The following is a 21,314-nucleotide window of genomic DNA, read 5'->3' as shown; positions in this document are numbered from 1 at the left end:
ATTTGGGATCACACCACCTTCTTTTAGGTGAGCCAGGCAGCCCCTGGAGAGCAACAAACACAATAGAAGCAAGGGAAATTGATATTTAAGTAGAGAAAGTGCCTAGTTTATGCCAGGCACTGTTGTAGGCACCCTCTTTCTTTCTTCCTTTCTCCCTTCCTTTCTTTGTCTCTCTCTTTTTTTTAAAGATTTTATTTATCTATTCATGAGAGGCACAGAGAGAGGCAGAGACACAGGCAGAGGGAGAAGCAGGCTCCTTGCAGGAAGCCTGAAACGGGACTTGATCCCAGATCCCCAGGATCACACCCTGAGCCAAAGGCAGATGCTCAACCACTGAGCCACACAGATGCCTCTCTTTCTTTCTTTCTTTCTTTCTTTCTTTCTTTCTTTCTTTCTTTCTTTCTTTCTTTCTTTCTTTCTTTCTTAGAACACATCTTCCTAAGAGCCTACCTGTGAAATTTTAGATATCTTCAATTAGCAACACTGAGCTCTGTACAGTTAATTTCCTTTTACCACATCTGGCTTGCTGGAAGTGATTTAAAATCTCAATGCCCTGCTGTTTGTTTGTTTGTTATTTATTTATTTATTTATTTATTTATTTATTTATTTATTTATTTTGCCCTGCTGTTTCAGCAAGATGCTTGTGACACTGTTCAGCTTTTCAGCTAATAATGTCCACGAGAGGAGAACTTCCTTTTGTATTTCTGATCTTCTACGTGGCTCTGTTTTTATGATCAATATCTATTGATATTGATATATTGATATTGAATAGTAGTCTCTATTCTCAGAGCTGAAAAGTGACTTGATGCCTTGAGATGGAAATTTGGGAATAATATAACTCCAACTGAACACCGGAATCTGCTCTTTTCTTTATCCTTGTCACATCTCCCGGCCTTCCTTCATGTTAGTGCTGTGTGCCACTTTCAGGTCTGTTCCTTAAGACCAGGGTATGCCACCTCCTCATTCTTTCCCGTCTTTCCACACACTGGGATCCAAGTAAGGTCATGACTTAACCTTGACCGTGCCGACAGTATCAAGGTCTAGGAGATGGAGGAGCAATAAGATGGAAGAAACTTGGATGCCTAAATGTCAGATGCAGCAGAGTCCCCCACTGCCCGGAACGCTCATCTTGGACTGTTACCTGAGAAAGAACTAAACCTCTGTCTTCCTTAAGGTGAGGGATTATTGATGGGTCTCTGTTAGAGCAACCTAACCCTACCCTCACAAAAATAGAAATTGGTACCAAAAGTATGGTATTGTTGTTATAAAAACCCAAAATATGTGGCATTGGCTTAGCAGCTGGGAGATAAGAAAATTGATATTATTTACTAGAAAGCCAGTGTCCTTGTCATGCAGAGGCAAAAACATTTGGCAAGATTGTTACCTGCAATTATCTGAAGGGCCCATCAGTTGCCTAAGCCCCTAACTCCAGAGGAAGTAGTTGCATAAAACCACACGCTTAGTGTGTACTGAATGTTCCTTCTTGCTTTTAGTAAGACGTTACAACACAGTGCTGGCAAGACTCGGTCCGATTGCCTAGTATCCAGAAATACGGATCTTTACAGAGTTAGAAAAGTCAATTGCTTCTCTATCCAAAACAGGAGGAGATAAAACTATTGTTTTCCAGAGCATTTTCCAAAGGTTGATTAAAACTTCTCAGCCAAACCAAGAGCCAGGCCTGCGGCAAAGATGAGACTCTATGGAGTTGCCCGGAAACCTATCATTTCAGATGGATTCTAGACAGACACCAATAAAATGAGAGGGAGAGTTACTGATTGATCAAGGAAGCAAAGAAATAAAGCAGCTTTAAGAACTATGTTCAGAAAAGAATTTTGGGAGTGGTCACTTGATTCACAAAACTGATTGAAGCTTTCTCAGTTTTTAGGCATTTACGTTGCCAAAGAACGACAAGCCATCTACAAATCACATTTTTAGGTTGTTGTTAAGTATTTAATTACCAGATATTTGAGTTGCAAAATCCCACATAATGACAATTTCTATTTATTTATTTATTTATTTATTTATTTATTTATTTATTTAAAGATTTGTTTATGATAGACATAGAGAAAGAGAGAGAGAGGCAGAGACACAGGAGGAGGGAGAAGCAGTCTCCATGCTGGGAGCCTGACATGGGACTCTATCCCGGGACTCCAGGATTGTGCCCTGGGCCAAAGGCAGGTGCCAAACCGCTGAGCCACCCAGGGATCCCCGAATGACATAATTTCTAAGAAGCTTTCTGTTTATTTTCTTCATCTCTGGGTATGGATTATTAAGAACTTTATTGTCAGTAAGTAGTATTTTTTGACTTAAATATCTTATTCTTTGTCTAATTTCCACCTGCCCCCATCATTTATTGTATTTTTTTTTAAGTTTAAGTAACCTCAGCACCCATCGTGGGGCTGGAACTCACAACCCCGAGGTCAAGAGTTGCATGTTCTTCCAACAGACCCAGCCAGGTGCCTCCCATTTATTGTTTTAAATGGTACTCTCCTACCTTAGAGATTGGCACTGATCCTAACACAGACACATATATAGGATGTCTAGAACCTAGGAAATGGTTTTGCATTAGGGTATCATCCAGTCACATTGTGCTATATTGTACTTGGTCAACTAATTTAGATCATCTCTCAGAGCTTCTGAATATGAACCATAGATAGAGAGATAAAGACTGAGGAATACAAAAAAAAAGAAAAAGAGCTTACATTAAAATTAAATTCTTCTGATCATCAGGAGACCAAATAGTGAGTGAAAAGATGAGCCCCACGTGGGAGAAAATATTTGCAACATTATGTAGTGATTAGTTACATCAAGGAATTCCTCAAAATTAATATGAAAGAGATAGGCAACCCAATAGCTCTACCCAATAGGCACAAAAGGGAAAGTCCAAATGGCCAATAAATGATATGAAAAGATATTCAGGGGGATCCCTGGGTGGCACAGCGGTTTAGCGCCTGCCTTTGGCCCAGGGCGTGATCTTGGAATCCCGGAATAGAGTCCCACATCGGGCTCCTGGCATGGAGCCTGCTTCTCCCTCCTCCTGTGTCTCTGCCTCTCTCTCTCTCTCTCTCTCTCTCTCTCTCTATGTCTATCATAAATAAATAAATAAATAAATAAATAAATAAATAAATAAATCTTAAAAAAAAAAAAGAAAAGATATTCAGCCTCATTAGTTATTGGGAAATGTGAATTAAACCCCAACAACAACATCGTACCTCCACCAGTTAGGCAACATTAGGATATCCAAAAATAGCACATGTAGACAAGGGTATGAAACAAAGGAACCCAAATACTGCAGGATAGACTATAATTGGCATAATCACCATGAGGGAGTTTGGCAATGTATGCAATTATTGAGTACGCAATGACGTGTTCATTGCACTCCTAAGAATATTCCCTAGAGAAATCTGTCCACGTGTGTACTACCAAGACATGTCAAAGAATGGTCATGCCATGACAGCAAACAACAGAAACAATCTAAATATCTAGGAATGATAGAATGGCTAAATTATGCTGTATTCTTACAATGGAATACTATTTAGCCATGAAAATGAATGACGTAGCTACATGCAATGGCATGTTTAATCCCAAACTGGTAGGAAGTGGTAAAGAGTATAGAAGATGTATGTCTGTTGTCCTTCGTGGCTGATGGCTTTACCTTCTTGGAAGTTATTCTTCTATTTTTCTCTCTTGCAACATTTGAAGTGAGATCTGGATTATTTGTTTGTTTGTTTGTTTGTTTATTATTTTTTAAGATTTTATTTATTCATGAGAAACAGAGAGGGAGAGGCGGAGACACGCTACCTGATTGGGAAGCGGGGTGCTTTAGGGGGAAATGGCGCAAAGGATGCTGTGTCGTCTTCCTTCTATAGTCTCACTCTGCAAGGGGTTTCAAGGAGAAGACAGGGGGTGTAATCTGCTCTTAATGAAAAGTGACAGGAGAGACACAAAGTGCTGTGGGAGGCTAGAGAAGGCTCCTTATGGCACCTGAGGGGTCAAGACGCTGAGTCACGACAGATGCACCTTTGAAAGATATGAGGCTCTAAGAGTGTTGGATCCAGAGCACAGGAGGGGAAATGCGGTGCGGAGAAAGGAGGCAGGAAATTACTTAGATTTATGGTAACATTCAAACATCCGAACAAAACTGGGGAAAATTTAGTTGGAGGCCCCTCAAGAGAAAGCTGTGCGGAAATCTTCAGTGTAGTACTCAGGGCAGTATTTTAAGGAAAGAAGCAAACAGGCATCTGATGGTAGCAGTGGTGGTTAGTATAACACACGGATACTCGGCGACCTCTCAGGTCTTTTATCCCTCTCTGGTCTAGATCTATAAATATAATAGCAGCCAACATTTATTGAGCACTTTGCTGACGTCGTTCACTCTGCTGCGTGCTGGACAGGCCTTAGCTTGTTAAAACTTTTTTTTTTTTTTTTGGCTTGTTAAAACTTGACAACCACGTAGCAAAGTGAGTGCCCTTGCTATTCCCATTTGACAAGTGAGGAAACTGAGGCACGGGAAGGTCAGAGAGTTTTCATAAGAAAATGGTTGAAATAGGAATGAGAAAAAAACTATTCAGTCTTGAAAATGTCCAAAGAGAAAGTCCTCGCTTAACCACAGCGTGCAGGACTGTGAAACTGGCCCTTGCCAGCTGGAACTTGAGACTCGAAGGAGGCAAAGCCATCTTTATAAACGATGAGACAAGTTATAAGGGTTTTGTGGCCTTTAGACATTTTTATCAAAACACCTAAAATTCTCTTCCTGTCAGTTGTAAATGTATCGAGAAACAAAAAAATAGTAAAGTTAATGTGTATTTAGTACACTGCAGTTTCAAACATTGGACACATTGCAAATGAAAGTTTTTTCGTTTCTGGGGTGCCTGGGTGGCTCAGTCGGTTAGGCAAGGGATTCTTGATTTCGGCTCAGGTCATGATCTCAGGGTCGTGAGATCATGACCGCGCTCAGTGGGGAGTCTGCTGGAGATTCTCTCTCTCCCTCTGCCTCTGCACCCACCCCCCCACCCCTGGAAAAGAATGTATTTTATTTCTTTGTAAAAAAAAAAAAAAAAGCAAATCAAGGGTAGTTTGAACAGTGAGCCTTCTCTCATCACATACAATACAGACAGCATTTTTCTAATGCCTCAGGGAGCTGTCATATTTCTAAGTTTGGATGCGCTTCCAACATTTTATCATTTGTACTTTGAATGTCATGAAGCACCTCCAAGGGTGCCTTCAATGCAAAGATTTTCTTGCTGTCGCTTCCTCTCTGACACCATCCTCCTTTTCGCCACAACCACTTCTGTCCTTGAGTTTGCCTTCGCCAAGTCCCTCCGGCTGCATCCGTGGTCCTGAGTGGCGGCACTGCCAACACGCCCACAGTTGGCTGTCGGTCTGTCATTCCATCTACATTCAGCTCGAATTTCACTTTTCACTTGCAGTGTTATCACTTTTCATTTCTCTGGTGCATTTTCATTTCTGTTGGCCAAGTCTCTCTCTCTCTCTTTCTCTCTCGATTATCCATTTGGGTGAAATGTCATGTGGGTTTATTCCTGGGGGACAAAGAGGCAACCCAGCACAGGCTTTCCTGTCTGCCTGTGAACAACAGATGGGCAGTGACCAAAACCCAACTGATGGTCTTTAGAAGCAGTGATGCTACAGATCACTGATCAGGACGTGCATCGGGTTTCGATGCAGTGATTTGAGCCCTGGAGAGCCAGCAGCAGAGTTTGTGCTGTACGCAATTACTCACGGTTAATATACCATGGTAACTGAAATTTGAACTGTGTTGTGGGGAGACTGCTGTTATCCAGCTAAACCCTGGCAACTGCAATCCATGCATATGAGAACCCATGCAAAGTGAAGACTGCCTGCATATGCAAGGTAGGGCAATTCTAGAATAAACCTCCATGTATCCATCACCCAGCTTCCACATCGATCAACTCATGACCAATCTTGCGTCTTCGAGACCCCACCGGCTCTCCCCTTCCTGCCTTATTTTAAAGTGAATCCCAAAACCCAAAAAAATAAAAAAATAATAAAAAAATAATAAAAAAAATAAAGTGAATCCCAGGCATTTGATCATTCCATACATAAATATCTCTATCTGTAATCCAAAATGGTATTTGAACCCAGCTCTGTTGAATTCCAGAGTCTGAGCTCTTAACGATGACACCCTACAGCTTCCTGAGGAAGGGAGCAGACCCAGAGAAATGGAATAACACATGAATAGTATTTGCTCTTTTTGTCCTGACAACAGCCCCATGAAATATTATGGTTTTCATGTTTTCCCATGAGGAAACTGAGGCACAGGGGAGCTAAGTAACCTGTCTATGATCACACAGTGAATGAGAAGTTGAGTCAGGCTTTAAATTCAGATCTCCTGATTCCACATCCCATCTTCTTTTCTGTACATCACAACTGTCCAGAGGGGCTCCTGAAACTCCCTTCATTGACCTTCTTCTGTGCCCAACCTCCTATTAGCCCCCAACTATGGCCCGAGAACTTAGGAAACCGTAGATGACTTCCTTCTCTCGGCACCACTTCGGCATATGCTTCCAATGGAAACAACAACAAAAAATCAACCAGGACTTAGTGCAAATCCTTGCGTAGGTGTTGATTTTTCCCGATCCTGGGGACATGGTTTCTACTAGCACTGAATCCATCACTAGGGCCAACTTACCAACTTACCACATGCCAAGCTCCTCCATACCAGGAGCCTTCGTCTGGCAGCAACCCCTCCTCACAGGTGTTTTCTCTGCCATGGACTCAAAGCAAAGCCTCAAAAATCAGGTTACCGGATGGAAACGTGAAAGGTCCTCTACCCCCAGGCCTCACCTGGGCCTGAGTTAAATCACTGCTTCCTGCTTAAGACACTTGAGCTCTAGAGCCTAACACTCCCTGTGCGGCCTCTGGCAAGGGAAGGAACCCTGCCTTGAGTTCTCTGATGCAGTGTCAATAGCAGAGAAGAGAAAATGCAGGAGGGGGCCAAGGGGGGTGGAGAGAAAGAGGAAAGAAACCCTGCCTGCCAGTCTATTGGCATCTCTGAACCGGGTCCCTAATTCTGCTGGGGTTGGCTGTGCCCCAGCTCACCACTCCTCAAGCACCCGGAGAATAGGTCTTATAACGGCCTCTCTGCTCACTTTCCTTTCTTTACTACTCACAGCCTTCGGATTTCCCTGTCACCCTTCCTTCTCTTCCAAAACAAAAGCATATTTTCTCTCGTGCCCCGCCAAGGGAGGCAAACAGGGCAGGGTCTCTGCCTTTAGCTACAGCTTCTCCACGATCTCCCTGGGTGTGACTGGGACAAAAGTACCTAAGAAAGGAGATAGGAGACCCTGAGAATGGAGGGACTGGAGCTGCCTCAAAAAAGGAAGACCTGGGTGGCTCAGTTTAGCATCTATTTTGGTCCCAGGCCCTGTTGCCTTACATGTAGCATCCCATTGATTGAAATAGATGGTTGAAATTGAACACCAATAAAAAATAAATTTATTAAAAAAAATGAAATAGATGGTTGCTATTTCCCCACCTCCATTCTTATTTTTTGGTAAGAGCATCTAGAAAGACCTTTCCTCTGCGGAATTTCCTCTCCCCACGACACCAGAATATTCTGGTGGGCCAATAAAAACCCGCCACCCCTCCCAAGGGTGGGCATACAACCCAGATATGGCTAATCAGACTTCTTTGGGCTTGTGTAGACTGATATGGAGAAAGAGGACTTTCCCTCTAGGTTGCTAAGCAGAAAATAAAGAAAACAAAGTATTTACAATCGCTGCCACCACTTGTGTGAAAGAAGCTCATTTATAGTAGGACAAAATAAGGGCAATTACAGAAAGAAGCAGAACTGATTGGGTGTGCGTGTGTGTGAAAAGAGAATGATTGAGATATAGATCTCTATTTATCTAGCCATCATCTATCCACCCATCCGTCTATCTATTTATGAGAAAAGGGTAGGGAAGTAATCTGAAACTATTTTAATCTCTGGATTAAGTCATAATGTAAGCTAACAGTATCTTTGCTGTTTGTCCTAAAGTCATTGTTTTAGCCATCAGTGGTGAGCCAAGGTTCACTCCAGGTTTCTGCGGCTGGCCCTCTGCCAAGCTGTCACCTAAAGGTGAGTAGAACCTGGTCCTGCCCCAAAGAAACAAAGTCCACGAGGTCCTTAGACCTTTATAAACCACTACAAAACAAAGCAGAGCACGACGCTATAACAGAAATACAAATAAAATTCAGTGGGATCCACGGGGGAGTAAACATTTGAGATCATGATGGTGCCTAAGGTCAGCCCAGGGCTAACGTTGGGGGATTCGTGAACTCTTGGATGCCCAAAAGAACCCAAAAGTAAGTCTGTCTCTCCAAGTCACTTTGGACTTTCCATGGACACTGGCTGATATGTAACCGGCAGGTTCCACAACCCTGAACAGAAGCTTATTGCTTCAAAAAAAAAAAAAAAAAAAAAAAAAAAGAAGCTTATTGCTTCAAACTGTGACCATATTTGCAGAGCTCGGCGTTGTCTGTGACTCTGCCAATCATATTTACAGTTGCCCTGAAACCTTTGCTCTAAAGTTTGCCCCACCTCACTCCCGATCACCACTGGCAGCCTGATCAGCCAGGCGGCATTACTTCCTGCTACAACCAGTGCGCCTGCAGCTGAGTAGAGGTTCGAGAAAGGTAAGTGTGGATATTTATTTCCCAGCCATTTACCAAGGAAAACGAGTTTGCACATGCCATTTACAAGCTATTTGCAAAATGTGCAGTAAATTTAATTGTTTATTCCTAGAGTCTAAAACAGTGGTTTGCAATCTTTTCTTTTTCCTCCTTGAGCTCCCTTTAAGCTGGGCCAAATAGTTCACAGCCAATCAGCCCCTTCCTTTCCCAGGTACTCATGGAAAAATAATTCAAGAATACTATTGAGGGGCCATTACAAGGTATATTTGGGGAGCTTAAGTGTCCATGTGCTTTAGCAATTAGGGCATAAATGATTCATATTCAAATTGCAATGCGTAATTGTCTTTATGTGTAATTACTGGAAAATTTAAGGCCAAAAGATACAGTCGAAGCAGATATGCGACAGTAGTTATTTTAACTAAACAGATCACAACTAACTTGATAACAATGAAGCTGAGTTCACAGTAAATTATAATTAAAAGCAAGAATGGCAGCACTTGAAGATCTTGATTCACACAGGGCGACACAGAGTAATGACAAAGCGCCGTCCAGAGAATGCCATCCAGAGAATGTGGGCAAGGCTCCACCAGAACTTTCCCTGGAAGCCAGACTTCTTGGTGGAATATTAAATTATTTTTAATATTTTTATTTATTATTTATTATATGTATTTATTAATATTTATTATTTAATTTTTATATTTAATATTTTTGAGGATTCAAAAATATTTGGTAGCTCAGTGATTCTGGTTTATGAATTCCAAATTAGATTAACCTTTCATAATTCACTTAGCATGCTATTAGTAAGTACGTCTTAGATGTACATTAAAACGAGCATATGGATTTGTAAATAGTTTGTCCCAAAGGTCTAAAGAGAAGATTAACTTTCTTGGGTCAGTTTGAGGTCCATCGTGTGCCTTGGGTAGCTTTTGAGACTCACTGGGTGGAAGGCTCTGGAACACAGCTGAATTGCTACACGTAGGGGACTTAGACCAAGGCAGGAGTAAGACATGAGAGCCAGAGGCATGTATTCTGACTCTCCTGCCTTCTACAATAAGAGTTATGCCAGGACCTCCGGAGAAAGCAGAGCATTCCGACCTGACACCCCCAGTTAGGTTGGCCTGGAGGTCAATGTGACTCGGACATTTTCAAACTTGTTAATTGAAAAGAGCAACCTCCTCAAAGCAAAGAAAATGGATGTTGGCAACTCAGAGAGTTATGATATTTCATTTGTTACCAAAAAATTAAAGGAAGAAAAGATTAGGAAGTAGTCCACCATAAAATCTGGCAGTACGGCTTCCAGAGGGGACAATGCGCTGTTTTCGTACCTCAGAAAAGACTACTTCATAATTGTAACATTTTCAACCTTTCAAAATACATTTACATGTATGACTTAATCTTTGGTGAGGAGGTGTAATTTCCGAGGTGACCAAAGGGTTTGCAGTTCCTCTTTCCCCAATACTCTTTTCTACCTTGGGTTCACATCCCTCTTAATTTATCCTACTTGCTTGTTCCTTCTACTTGGTCTCTTAGCTTTAGCAGCTCACCCAGGCCTTCCTTAGTCTGGAGTTTTCAGGGTTTCTCAGAGTTAAAGAGGTGACTAATTCTGGAATAAAAAATCTAGTTCAACCTAGATCTGTCGGGTCCTTTAATGTTTTGTTTTGCTTTGTTTTTCAAATGAGTCAAGTAAAACCCTTCATGTGAAGTGCCTTTAGGCCTGGATAAATGATCATAGGTAATTAGGCTTATGAACTGCAAATGATCATGGATGGCACGAGCCATCTTGTACTGTTAGCCTCGAGCTGGCCTGCACCAGCTTCCACGTATCTTGGTTGTGAAATGCCAAGTTCAGTAATTTGGGGGATGTTGTGTGTAGACCTGTGTCCCTCACCTCCCACCATCACCACAACTCATATGTTGGACTTTAACCCCCAGTACATCAGAATGCGGCCTTCTTGGAGATAGGGCCTGTAAAGAGGTAATGGAGCTAAAAAGAGGGCATTAGGTGTGTCCCCCAATAGGACTGGTGTCATGAAAACAAGAAACCTGGACACAGACGGACCAGATAGAGGGACACCAAGGTTGAGAGGCAAGAAGGCAGCCATCTACAAGCCAGGAGAGAGGCCAGGAGCAGAGCTTCCCTCACAGTCCTCAGGAGGGGGCAACTCAGTCGACGCTGTGATCTTGGACTAGAACTTCCAGCCTCCAGAACTATGAGACAATACGTTTCTATTGTTTAAGCCGCTAAGTGGTGCTTTTTATGGCCGCCCTAGCAAATTAATACAGGGAGCAACAGAAACCAGGAGACTAATTCTCCCTACCTCTTATCAGAATTATTTTAAGAATTGAATAAGCTAATAGATGCAAGAACACTTTGCAAATAGTTAAAAACCACAATGAAGATGAAGGGGATTGGTAAAAATGGAGTAGCATTCCCTAGCTACCATATTTAAAACTACCATTTTTATTTACTTATTTGTTTTTATTTTTTATTTTGAGAGAAAGAGACGGCAGAGTGAGAGAGCACAAGCAATGGGGAGGGGTAAAGGGAGAGGGAGATGCAGACTTCCTGCTGAACAGGGAGCCCAATGTGGGGCTCAATCTCAGGACCCTGAGATCATGACCTGAGCTGAAGGCAGATGCTTAACTGACTGAGCCACTCAAGCACCCCTAAAAGTACCCGTTTTCAAAGTCACCTCCTTACCCACATACATACTAAATCTCCTTCCCTGATTTATTTTTCTCTAACTCTTATCACCTTATGACATATACATGTCATGATGTATATATTTTACTTATTTGCTTATACTGTTTTTCTTCCCATAAGTGTGAACTTTCTAGTTTTTTCATTGCTGTCTCCCCAGCACCTAGGATTTTGCCTGGCATGTGGCAGGTCTCAAAGCACACTTGTTAGACGAATTGTAAATGCATATTCGCATCCACTCATCTTCATCAGGCTGTTTTGGACTAATCCTTTAAGACAAAGGAAGGGGCATCTTCTCCCTTAGGAAACCTCCCAAGGTCACTCTCCTCTTCCTTAGTTTGGGGCTCCTCTTCCATCCTCTTAAATTGGTAATTCCATCATCGCTCTGACCATATCACACTTCATGACTCACTCACTATGGGTTCTTGAAGGTAAGGCCCACCAAGATGTATGCATCCTGATTCCCAAGCAGATGGCTCTGAACCTGAACCTTGGTGGGCACTCCATACTTGATTGTTGAGTGAGCAGGTAACTGAGGAGAAAGGAAAGGGCAGAGAAGGATCAGAATTGGCTCACTGGGATAGCAAGTACTGGTGAGGTGGTGGAGAAAAGGGAACCTTTGACCACTGTTGGTGAGAACGTAAATTGGTGCCACCGCTATGGAAAACAGTATGAAGGCTACTCAAGAAATTAAAAACAGAACTCTCAAAAAAAAAAATAAAAAAAATAAAAATAAAAATAAAAAAATAAAAACAGAACTCTCATATTGTTCAGCAATCCCACTTCTGGGTATATATCCAAAGGAGACGAAATCTCTGTTCTCTCATGTTCATTGTAGCTTCATTTACAATAGCTAAGATATGAAAACAACTTTTTAAGTGTCCATCTATGGATGAATGGATAAAGGGCATATTGAGTGTGTGTGTGTGTGTATAAGTAAATCTATTTATTTTATATAAGGTGGAATACTACTCAGTCATAAAAGAAGGAAATCCTGCTATTTGTGACAACATGGATGAACCTAGAGGGAGTTATGCTAAGTGAAATAATTTAGTCAGAGAAAGACAAATACCACATGTCCTCACTTACATGTAGAATCTAAAAAAGCCAAACTCATAGGAACAGAAAGTGCAATGGTGGGCAGCTGGGAAGTGGGGAAGGTGAGGTGAGTGGGATGAGTGGGGAAGTTGAGGACATGCTGGTCAGAGTACAGACTTATAGCTATATGATGAGGAAATTCTGGGAATCTAATGTACAGCCTGGTGCCTACGATTAACAAAACAGTATTTGAAAGTTGCTAGGAAAAAAAAAAAAAAGAAAGTTGCTAGGAGACTAAACCTTAAATGTTCTCACTATAATCACAACAACAAAAAGGTAACTATGTGAGGTGATTGACGTGTTAACTAATCTGGTAATCATTTCGTAATATTTCCATGCATCAGATCATCACACTGTACACCTTAGACTTACACAATGTTGTATTTCAGTTATATCTCAATAAAGCTGGGGGAAAATAAAATAATAAAAAAAGCAAGGCTGTGCCCATGAGCTGTCAACAGAAGTGAGCACTGGAAAGGATGGCCACCTTCACAAGTTAACAGAGACGTGAGCCGTGAGGAGGGCCTCATGGATTTGAAATCAAAGAAATTAAATTAAATCAGTTAAGCATGGGCAGCCCCGGTGGCGCAGCGGTTTAGCGCTGCCTGCAGCCCAGGGTGTGATCCTGGGGACCTGGGATCAGGTCCCATATCAGGCTCCTTGCATGGAGCCTGCTTCTCCCTCTGCCTGTGTCTCTGCCTCTCTGTGTCTGTGTGTGTGTCTCTCATGAATAAATAGATAAAATCTTAAATAAATAAATAAATCAGTTAAGCAGAGCAGAGTTATGCAAAGCCACTTTACAGATCAAAAAATGAAAGTCTCCTGGGTGCACCACACAGGAGTCTTATCTGCTGAATGTATGAAAACAACTGAATACAGAATGGATTCCCCTGGGGCTGGGGTGGGGAGTGGGGGTTGTCAACCTAGAAACTTTAGTTAGGAAAAGGAGAACTGAGGGCACTTTGTCAGCTGAGCCTGGCTTAGAATGCCCGGACTGGGGATGAAGATGTCAGACTTTCCTGGGAAATTTCTGATGGGAACTAAACCCTGGAGGTAGGGGGGCAGGGCCCACCAGGGAATGGAACAGCTCTATGTGACCTGTAAGTAGTGCCAAGGTGGGGCTCAAACATAATAGAGTGATTGAGGGTAAGAATATTCTTCCCCTGTTAAGCTGGTGTTGCTGTTTGCATTTGAAAAGGTAAAAGTACAGAAGAGAAAATCTGTGAAGGTCATTGTGCTCTGAGTGAAGAATTAAGGATCTCAGGCTGACGCTTCTTGTCTACAAAGAATGACGAAAGGCATCATGCTTGCCAGATGAACCCACCTTTGGAGTTTCAGGATCTCAGGGAGTGACAGTCATCATTGGGTCTGTTCATTCATTTATTCAAACATTTTCAAGCTAGACCTGGTGCTAGATGTTGGGGACACAAAAGTCAATGTTAACGCAGTCCAACTCAGCACTTTAACCTCCTGGATCTGTCTGTGTAACCTAGAAGCCAGTTCAAACAAGTGTCCTCTGGCATCCCCCCAGGGTGTTGGGAAGGGCAGCCATAATATGAAGGACCACAAGGCTAATCAAGTGGAGCAGAAGGCTGTTAGAAGAGTAAAACACCAACCCTCACCACCTCTTGCTGGGAACGTTGACTGGGACCCATTAGAGCAGAAATACAACCCCAATTAGGCTATAAGCATTGCCACTAATGATCACTTAACCAAAATGATCATTGAGCTAAACAAGGGAAGGTTTTAGGTAAGCAGATCTTTCTAGAATGTTGCAGGGTCACTGGAATGGGTTGTTGACTTTCTTCATCAGTGAACATTACACCAGGCTGCCTGAGACAAAGTAGACTTCTATGATGCCTCTCTTGACTGCCCCAAGAGCTGCTCACCTCAAGCAGAAAGATTAAAGTTAGTCTGGGCTGCACTTGCTCATTTTAAAAATAAACAAACATTCTCTGGGTTTTAAAATATGAATGTCCCCAGGAAATACTTTACACAAGGAACTCCTTAGATGGTATATATTTTGTATTTTTTGTAAAGTCTATGAATATTTTGCATATTAGAAGATATTCGGTGTTTACTTTGGACGCAAAGGGAGAAGGGAAATAGTCCTTGCCCAATCTTTGTCCAAGTCATTGTCTGTGTCCCATCCATCTGAAAAGTCTGTTCAGCACTGCGCTGAGTACAGGGAGATGGAGCAGGACGGAAGAGGGAGGCAGATATAAAGAATTTGACAGGTGGTCCTCCATAAGCTTCTTGTCTCATGAGGGTGTTGTTGGCTGGGTTCCCTGATCTGAGATGGAGATCTGGGAGCAAGAAGTTTATCAGGGAGTGTCCTCAAGAACAACACCTGTATAGGATTTGACAGAAGGGGGAGTTGAACTGGAACATGATCTCACAGGGAGCTCACAGGGAAGCTGAGATGGCCTTTTAAAGAGGTCCAGAATTGAGATAAAGGAGGTGTGTCTTCGTAGAATGCTATTGGGTGTGGGCTCTCCACCCCCCATCCTCACCCCGGGGGTGGGGTGGGGGGGTGGGGGGGGTGGAGAGTAAGCTTGGACAAGAGGATTGTCTTGGGGAAGGGAAATGCCTGGGGAGGAACTCAGCGATGAATTTTCAGTAGACAACATCCCCAGAAGCTGAAAGAATTCATGCATTGGCTCCGACAGTGGGGATCCGGGTGGCGCACCACAGTGTCCACCACAAGGGAGTATAACACAGTAATAGTGTGATACGACACCATGGGGCTATAAGGAAGGTACAGACGCAGTAGAATGAGCACTCAGGAGGTGGAGGGATCACATCTGATAGGGAAGAAGGAAAGCTTCCTGGGGAAGTTGAGGTCTCTGAGTCTCTGCAAACCCCTCACCCCCCTGTCCTTGCTTTAGAAGAGCAAAAGTGATGGACTTACCCAGCAGCTGGGGAAGGAGAAGAGAGAAAATGAGAGGAGATAAGTACCCACAATTGTCTCCTTCTCCAGCACTTCTGGAGTTGCAATCCCAATTATCAATCACTTCTAGCTCTAATATTCAATGGTCTCAGATTAGGAAGCCCCTGACAGCACTGGCAAGAGCTGCTACATGCATTCGCACATGCATTCGCTTACTGCCCTATTGGATTGGTTTCCCTGACCCAGCAATCCCTCCCTGTTTGGTCTAGGTCACCTGAGAATTCTGAGTCTAGATGGCACTTTGCTGAGACAGTGCCTTCCACTTTTCAACTGTTTTTGTTCCTATCAAACCAGGCTGTTCATCCCTTTATCAAATGCGTTGTCAGGGCTAGTGAACCTAGAGCCACCTTCCCGGGATCAGAGCAGATGGAGAACGTGTACACGGCTCCAATCTCTGGTAAGTCAATGGTATTGTTATTAGTTTTGAGATGTATCCTTCTGTTTGAGATGCCTCCAGGCTACAGGAAACAGCTTTTCCATGGATTTATCCCCCAATTAGCAACATGTCCCCTTGCCCACTTTATAATTCTGCTGTTATGCCCTTTAAATTCTCCATCATAGGCAAGGCAAAAACCTGTTTAGAAGCTCAATAATGGATTCCACCCCAGGGCTTTGCATGAATCTGTACACTCCAACACGCAACTTTCTTTGTCAAAGTTCAAAACCATAAATTCAAGTAGGCAAAAGTAAACAAAGCAAAACACTCTTAACTCTATTCCAGATAGGGCCTCACTTTCCTAAACTGTAAAATAGAGATTGGTCTTACTCAATAATCTTTATTTGCTAGGCCCTTCCATGTTAAGAGCCACCGAATTATATTGACCTGAAACAGCTGATTGAGACCCATCAGGAGGTATAAGTTATCTTCTGCTGTATAACAAATTGCCACAAAATTTAGTGGCTTAAAATAACAAACCTGTATTATCTCAGTTTCTTTAGGTCAGGAGTTTGAGAGCAGCTCAACAGGACTGTTCTACTCAGGGTCAGTCAGGTGTCAACAGGGGCCGCAGTCAGTTTGAGGCTGGACTGGGTTTGGAGGACACACTTCTATGGTGGCTGAACTCACATGGCTGTTGACAGGAGGTCTCAGTGTCATGTCATATGGGCCTCTTGTCATGACATGGCAGCTGGCTTCCCCTGGAGCACGTGATCCTAAAGAGAGTGACCAAGATGAAAGGCACATGACTCCATCTGGGAAGTAACACAGTTATTTCTGCCATACTCTGTCCACCAGTAGTCACTAAGTCTGGCCCATCACCAAGAGGAGGAGAATTAAGCTCCCTCCACCAATCGAAGGATGGCTGATCAAAGAATCCGTGGATATAATTCAAAGCCTCCACAGAAGGGAACATGAGGGAGTGTTACATAAAGCTGCAGAGCGAGCTTGGAGCAAAGTTGTGAATTGGGGGCTCATCCTGTGCCAACGCCACCCCCAGTACCCTCACAACCCCCTTCTTCACTTCTTTGGCCCAATATCTCCGATGTGTTCTTACCTCTCCTCATCAGTCCACCCAGCCCATTATTTTTTCACTTTCTAGGGTTATCTGTGCCCCTACAGAGATGGTCAGATAAGCTGATGTACTAATCCCCTCCCAGGAAAAGCCAGCATCTCATTAGAGGAACCTGCCTCTGCTGTGAAAATAAAAGCTATCTTCTTGGAGAAAGAATGAATTTAGAGGGCAGCTCCCAGGAGGACATTCTGGGGTGACTGCCCAGTGTTCTCACAAATAGAGGGCCTCTCCTCAGGAGATTGCATGCAGCAAAGGATCAAGAATAAATGCCCAACATGCTATATTTCCCCGAGGCTTCTCTGTAACTTCTATGGTAGGATAAGCTTCCAGCGTGGTGATGGCCTCCCTCCAGGAAAGTCCTTCCTGTCTGCCTCTGTTTCTTATCCTGCATTGGGACCACAGACCCAAGAGAGATGCTTCAAGCCCCTCCTGAGTGAGCACAGTTCTCCTCCCTCAGCCCCCTTGTCGCTTCCCCCATGTTTCATTTATTCAGCTGAACCACCTACCATCCCAGAATGGACAGCAGACTCAAACTGGTTTCTTCTGGAGTTCTTCTGGGTTGGGCCTCCTGGGCCACCATTATCAACTGTGTCCTGTCTGGAGCCAACCAGCCAGGCCTGGATCCAGCAGGAACATAGGGACCCCAACCTGCAGGTGATCAGTAGTTTTCAGGTTTGCCTTCAGTGCTTGATTCCAATCACCAGATGATGGAGTAGGTCCTGCTGATGTTCTTCAGGTGTCCAAAGAGGGAGTGGAGCCAATCTAACATCTAGGCTGAATGCTAAGAGCGTGATCTCTTCCTCTGTCTCTCGCTTCCTCTCCTCCCCCTGACCATGCCCAAGTTTAGGCTCTAGTGACTTCTAACCAGAAAATTTCAAGAGCTTCCCGACTGTCTTCCAGGTTCTTCCTGGGGCACTTTAAATTACACACCGTGGCTCAATCATCCAGTTATATCCCTCAATGACTTTCAATGGCTCGACTTCATCTCCCAAATTAAGCAAACATTTCGCTCCTTAGTTTTCCAGCTGCATTCCCTACCACTGGACTTCCTATCTGTGGTTATCCAGCCAAATTAAAGGCTGTATTGCTGGGGCACCTGGTTGGGTCAGTTGGTTAAGCAATCACTCTTGGGTTTGGCTCAGGTCATGATCTCAGAGTCGTGATCTCAGAGTCTTGAGATAAAGCCCCGAGTTGCGCTGCATGTTCAGCGCAGAGTCTGCTCAAGATTCTTTCCCCTTCCTCTGCCCCCCTGCTGCTTCTCCCCCTGCTCATACTTGTGCATGTACACACTCTCTCTTTAAAATAAACAAATAAAATCTTAAAACAAAAACAAAAACAAAAAACCCCACTGGATAGTTTTTGAAATGTATTTTGACATTTTCCCACCTCTACTTAAATTGTTCTCTCATCTGTCATGTGTTCCTCTCTCATCTTCCATTTCTTTCTCCTTGACATTTCTTCTTTCACTTCAAGCCACATCCCTCATGAATACATACAAACAGTTCTGACAAAATTTTTCAAGTCCAATTCAACGTATATAAAAGGATAATACATCATGGCCAAATAGGGCTTATCCTAGGTTGATTTGGCATTCAAAAATCAACCATTGTAATGCATTGTATTCGTTTCCTGGTGTTGTGTAAAAAAATCACCATAAATTGAGCGGGTCAAAATGATGCAAATTTATTATCTCAGAATTTCCATAAATCACAAGTCCAAGCCTGGCATAACTATATTCTCTGCTCAGCATCTCACTGGGCTGAAATCAAGGAGTTGGCCATAGTTGTGGTTCTCATGCGGGGCTTGGGGTTCTTTTCCAAGCATAGAATAGCCCTCTTTCCATGGCCTGTTTTATTTTAGAAATATTTGCATCTTTGCCTTATCCCTTGCCCCGAGGGCAGCAACTCTCTTCATCATCTCGGTGTTATGAAATTGAACTACAAAGTCCAAGTATGCTGGTACTTTCCTTTTCTGCTTGAGCAGAATAAAGAGAGTCATTTTATTTTATATATTTCTATCATTTTGCCACAGAACTTGTCTGCATTCCTCCCATTTGGCAGTACTTTTCCCAGTCTAGTAGTCAGCATTTCTGGCAGCTGCTGGGCATGACTTTCAATTAAATATGGCCATCTGTGGAAGGTACATTGCCACACAGCCCATTGCTGTGCAAGAGATGGTGATGGGAGCAATGATTACTATTACTTATTTACAGCCCGATGGGCCAAGACATGTTTTTTTCTTACCCAAATAGAGGTCTACCATTCTCAGATTAAACTTTCATTTTAAGAAATTTCATGAGATTGCACTACACAAGACATTTCTGAGAAACTGGAACAAATACCCATACCCCCAACCACTATCCTTTGACACATACTTCAAAAGGATTCTCTACTACCTACTACCCCTCCCCCACCCCTTCCAGCTATATCCACCTTGAGACCTTTTCTCATTTCCATTTCTATGTGTTGGGGGTAGGCAAGATGATGACTATAAGGAGCTACCAGGACTCTCACTCCCTTCTCCCATACACATCTCTAGTTGGATGAAGTAAGTCAGCTAAGGAGGTTCAGGTATGTAATAGTAGTTAACTTCTCAGGCCTTGGAGCCCAACTGTGTGGGACTGAATCTCAAGATAAGTTTATTCATATTTGTTCCTCAGTTTCCTCATCTGTAAAATTGGAACAATATCTCATAGGCTTACTCTAGAGACTGAATGAGTTCATTCATTTAGAACGATGACTGACACACAGTAAGTGCTCTGCAGTAAAGGTTAGCTATTATTATCTCTAGAACTGTTGTGCTCAACCCTGCTTGGATATTCAGATTAATTGAGAAGATTTTGAAAAATGCTGATGCTGACAGCCTCATTCTAGATCAGGGCTTCTCTCTTGCAACACCATTGACATTTTTGGTCAGAAAATTATTTGTTGTGGGGCTGTCCTGTGTTTTGTAGGATGTTTAGCAGCAATCTGGCACTTACTCATTAATGCCCCCATTCTCAGTTGTGATAACTAAAAATGTCTCTAGACATTGCTAGATATCCATGAAGTAGAAAAATTTTACTTCAGCTGAGATCTACTGCCCCCAGATCAATGAAATCACAGTTTCTGGAGATGAGGCTTGGGTATGGATCATCCCAAGGGCAGATCCAGGTTTTGTGGGCCTGCAGCTTATACAATTTGGGGGTCACTCTTCTAGAAAAATAACACAAAGTAAAAATAAGATATAGAAGTGAGTATTCATTTAGAATGAGTAAAGAAATTACAACAAAAATACTTGTGTCTTAGAGATTCATATCCTTTTTGTTTGAGATCACCGTAGGCAATTTACCAGCAAAAAAAAAAAAAAAATTTTTTTTGACAACAACCTGGCTTTCTCTCCCCACTTAAAATACTCTGTACAGCCCAGTGCTAACAGAAACCCTAAAGTTTAAGCATCTTAAGCAAGCTCTTTGGGAAATCTACCTCCTTGCTGGTCTTCCTTGCTGCAGCTTACCGCTTTGGATGGAGGCCCAACTGGGCAGGCGAGGCAGGCACAAGGCCCACAGGGCCCAGTCACCTTAATCACAATTTCAGAAAACTTGGCACTGGGACGTAGGTTGGAGGCAGGCAGGGAGCACAACAAGAGGAAATTGAGATTGCAGCAAAAGCTCAAAGTCTGGAGAACCATGACCCCCGTCATGAAATGCAGAGTTCCAACTGGACTGACCTTTGATTTGCAGTCTTAACACTGAGGTCCTGAGCAGGATATGTGTCAAGATTCAGGGCTAAGGATGGTAAGGGCCAAGCACTAACAGAGGTATGCCTCACAGATCAGCCCAATCACCCCCTCCCCCCGCCCGTGCATTCCTCAGAAACACTGAATCCCGGGTCTTCCCAGAAACCAAAGAAATAGGGCAATGGGCAAGTCACACAGGCACCAAGCAGCCATGATGAGGGAGCCAGACTCTAGGTCTTATGGAGTAGACTTGCTTCTCAGCTCCATACGATGAGGTTATGGGGACAAACTAAGCCTGTAAATACTGAAATCCTCTACAGACTGAATGTCTGTGTCTTCTCCCCACCCTCAACCCCTCCAATTCATATGTTGACATCCTAACCCCTAATGTGAAGATACTAGGAAGTGGAACCTTTGGGAGGTTAGTAGGTCATGAGAGTGGAGCCCTCAAGAATGGGATTAGTGCTCTTATAAAAGAGATCCCCGAGAGCAACCTTCCCCTTCTGTCATCACTGTGAGAACTCAGTGAAAAGAGGGCCTATGAACCAGAAAGTGGGCTCTCACCAGACACCGACTCTGTCAGACCTTGATCTTGGACTTCCCAGCCTCTACAATTGTGAGAAATGAATTCTGCTGCTTATAAGCCACCTTATCTTTGGTCCTCTGTTATAGCAACTGAAAT

At 43.1% G+C, this 21,314-nt stretch overlaps 1 protein-coding gene and 1 long non-coding RNA gene across 4 annotated transcripts in view; one reads left to right on the top strand and one right to left on the bottom strand.

Moving 5' to 3' along the window:
• The first annotated feature begins 8,529 nt into the window (after nt 1-8,529).
• LPGAT1 (lysophosphatidylglycerol acyltransferase 1) overlaps nt 8,530-21,314 on the top strand; it is a 113,970-nt gene continuing 101,185 nt past the window's right edge. The window contains exon 1 of the mRNA XM_025429854.3: nt 8,530-8,658. The gene's annotated coding sequence lies outside the window, so the exon portion shown is untranslated. The remainder of the gene's footprint in view (nt 8,659-21,314) is intronic.
• Nucleotides 8,804-21,314, bottom strand: part of LOC112648379 (uncharacterized) — a 32,803-nt gene continuing 20,292 nt past the window's right edge. Inside the window, exons 1-4 of one of the 3 annotated variants that reach the window (XR_003128971.3) lie at nt 17,422-19,281; nt 16,321-16,556; nt 13,779-13,865; nt 8,810-11,888 (exon numbers count right to left, since the gene is read on the bottom strand). This is a non-coding gene — a long non-coding RNA (uncharacterized LOC112648379). Of the gene's footprint in view, nt 11,889-13,778; nt 13,866-16,320; nt 19,282-21,314 lie in introns of those variants that run through there. The other 2 variants (XR_003128970.3, XR_003128972.3) reach the window with 2 other exon arrangements.

The sequence above is a fragment of the Canis lupus genome, chromosome 7 (assembly GCF_003254725.2).
Source record: "Canis lupus dingo isolate Sandy chromosome 7, ASM325472v2, whole genome shotgun sequence".
Classification (NCBI taxonomy): Eukaryota; Metazoa; Chordata; class Mammalia; order Carnivora; family Canidae; genus Canis; species Canis lupus.
Note: the sequence above shows the minus strand (reverse complement) of the source record. Positions and strands in the feature narration are given on the sequence as shown.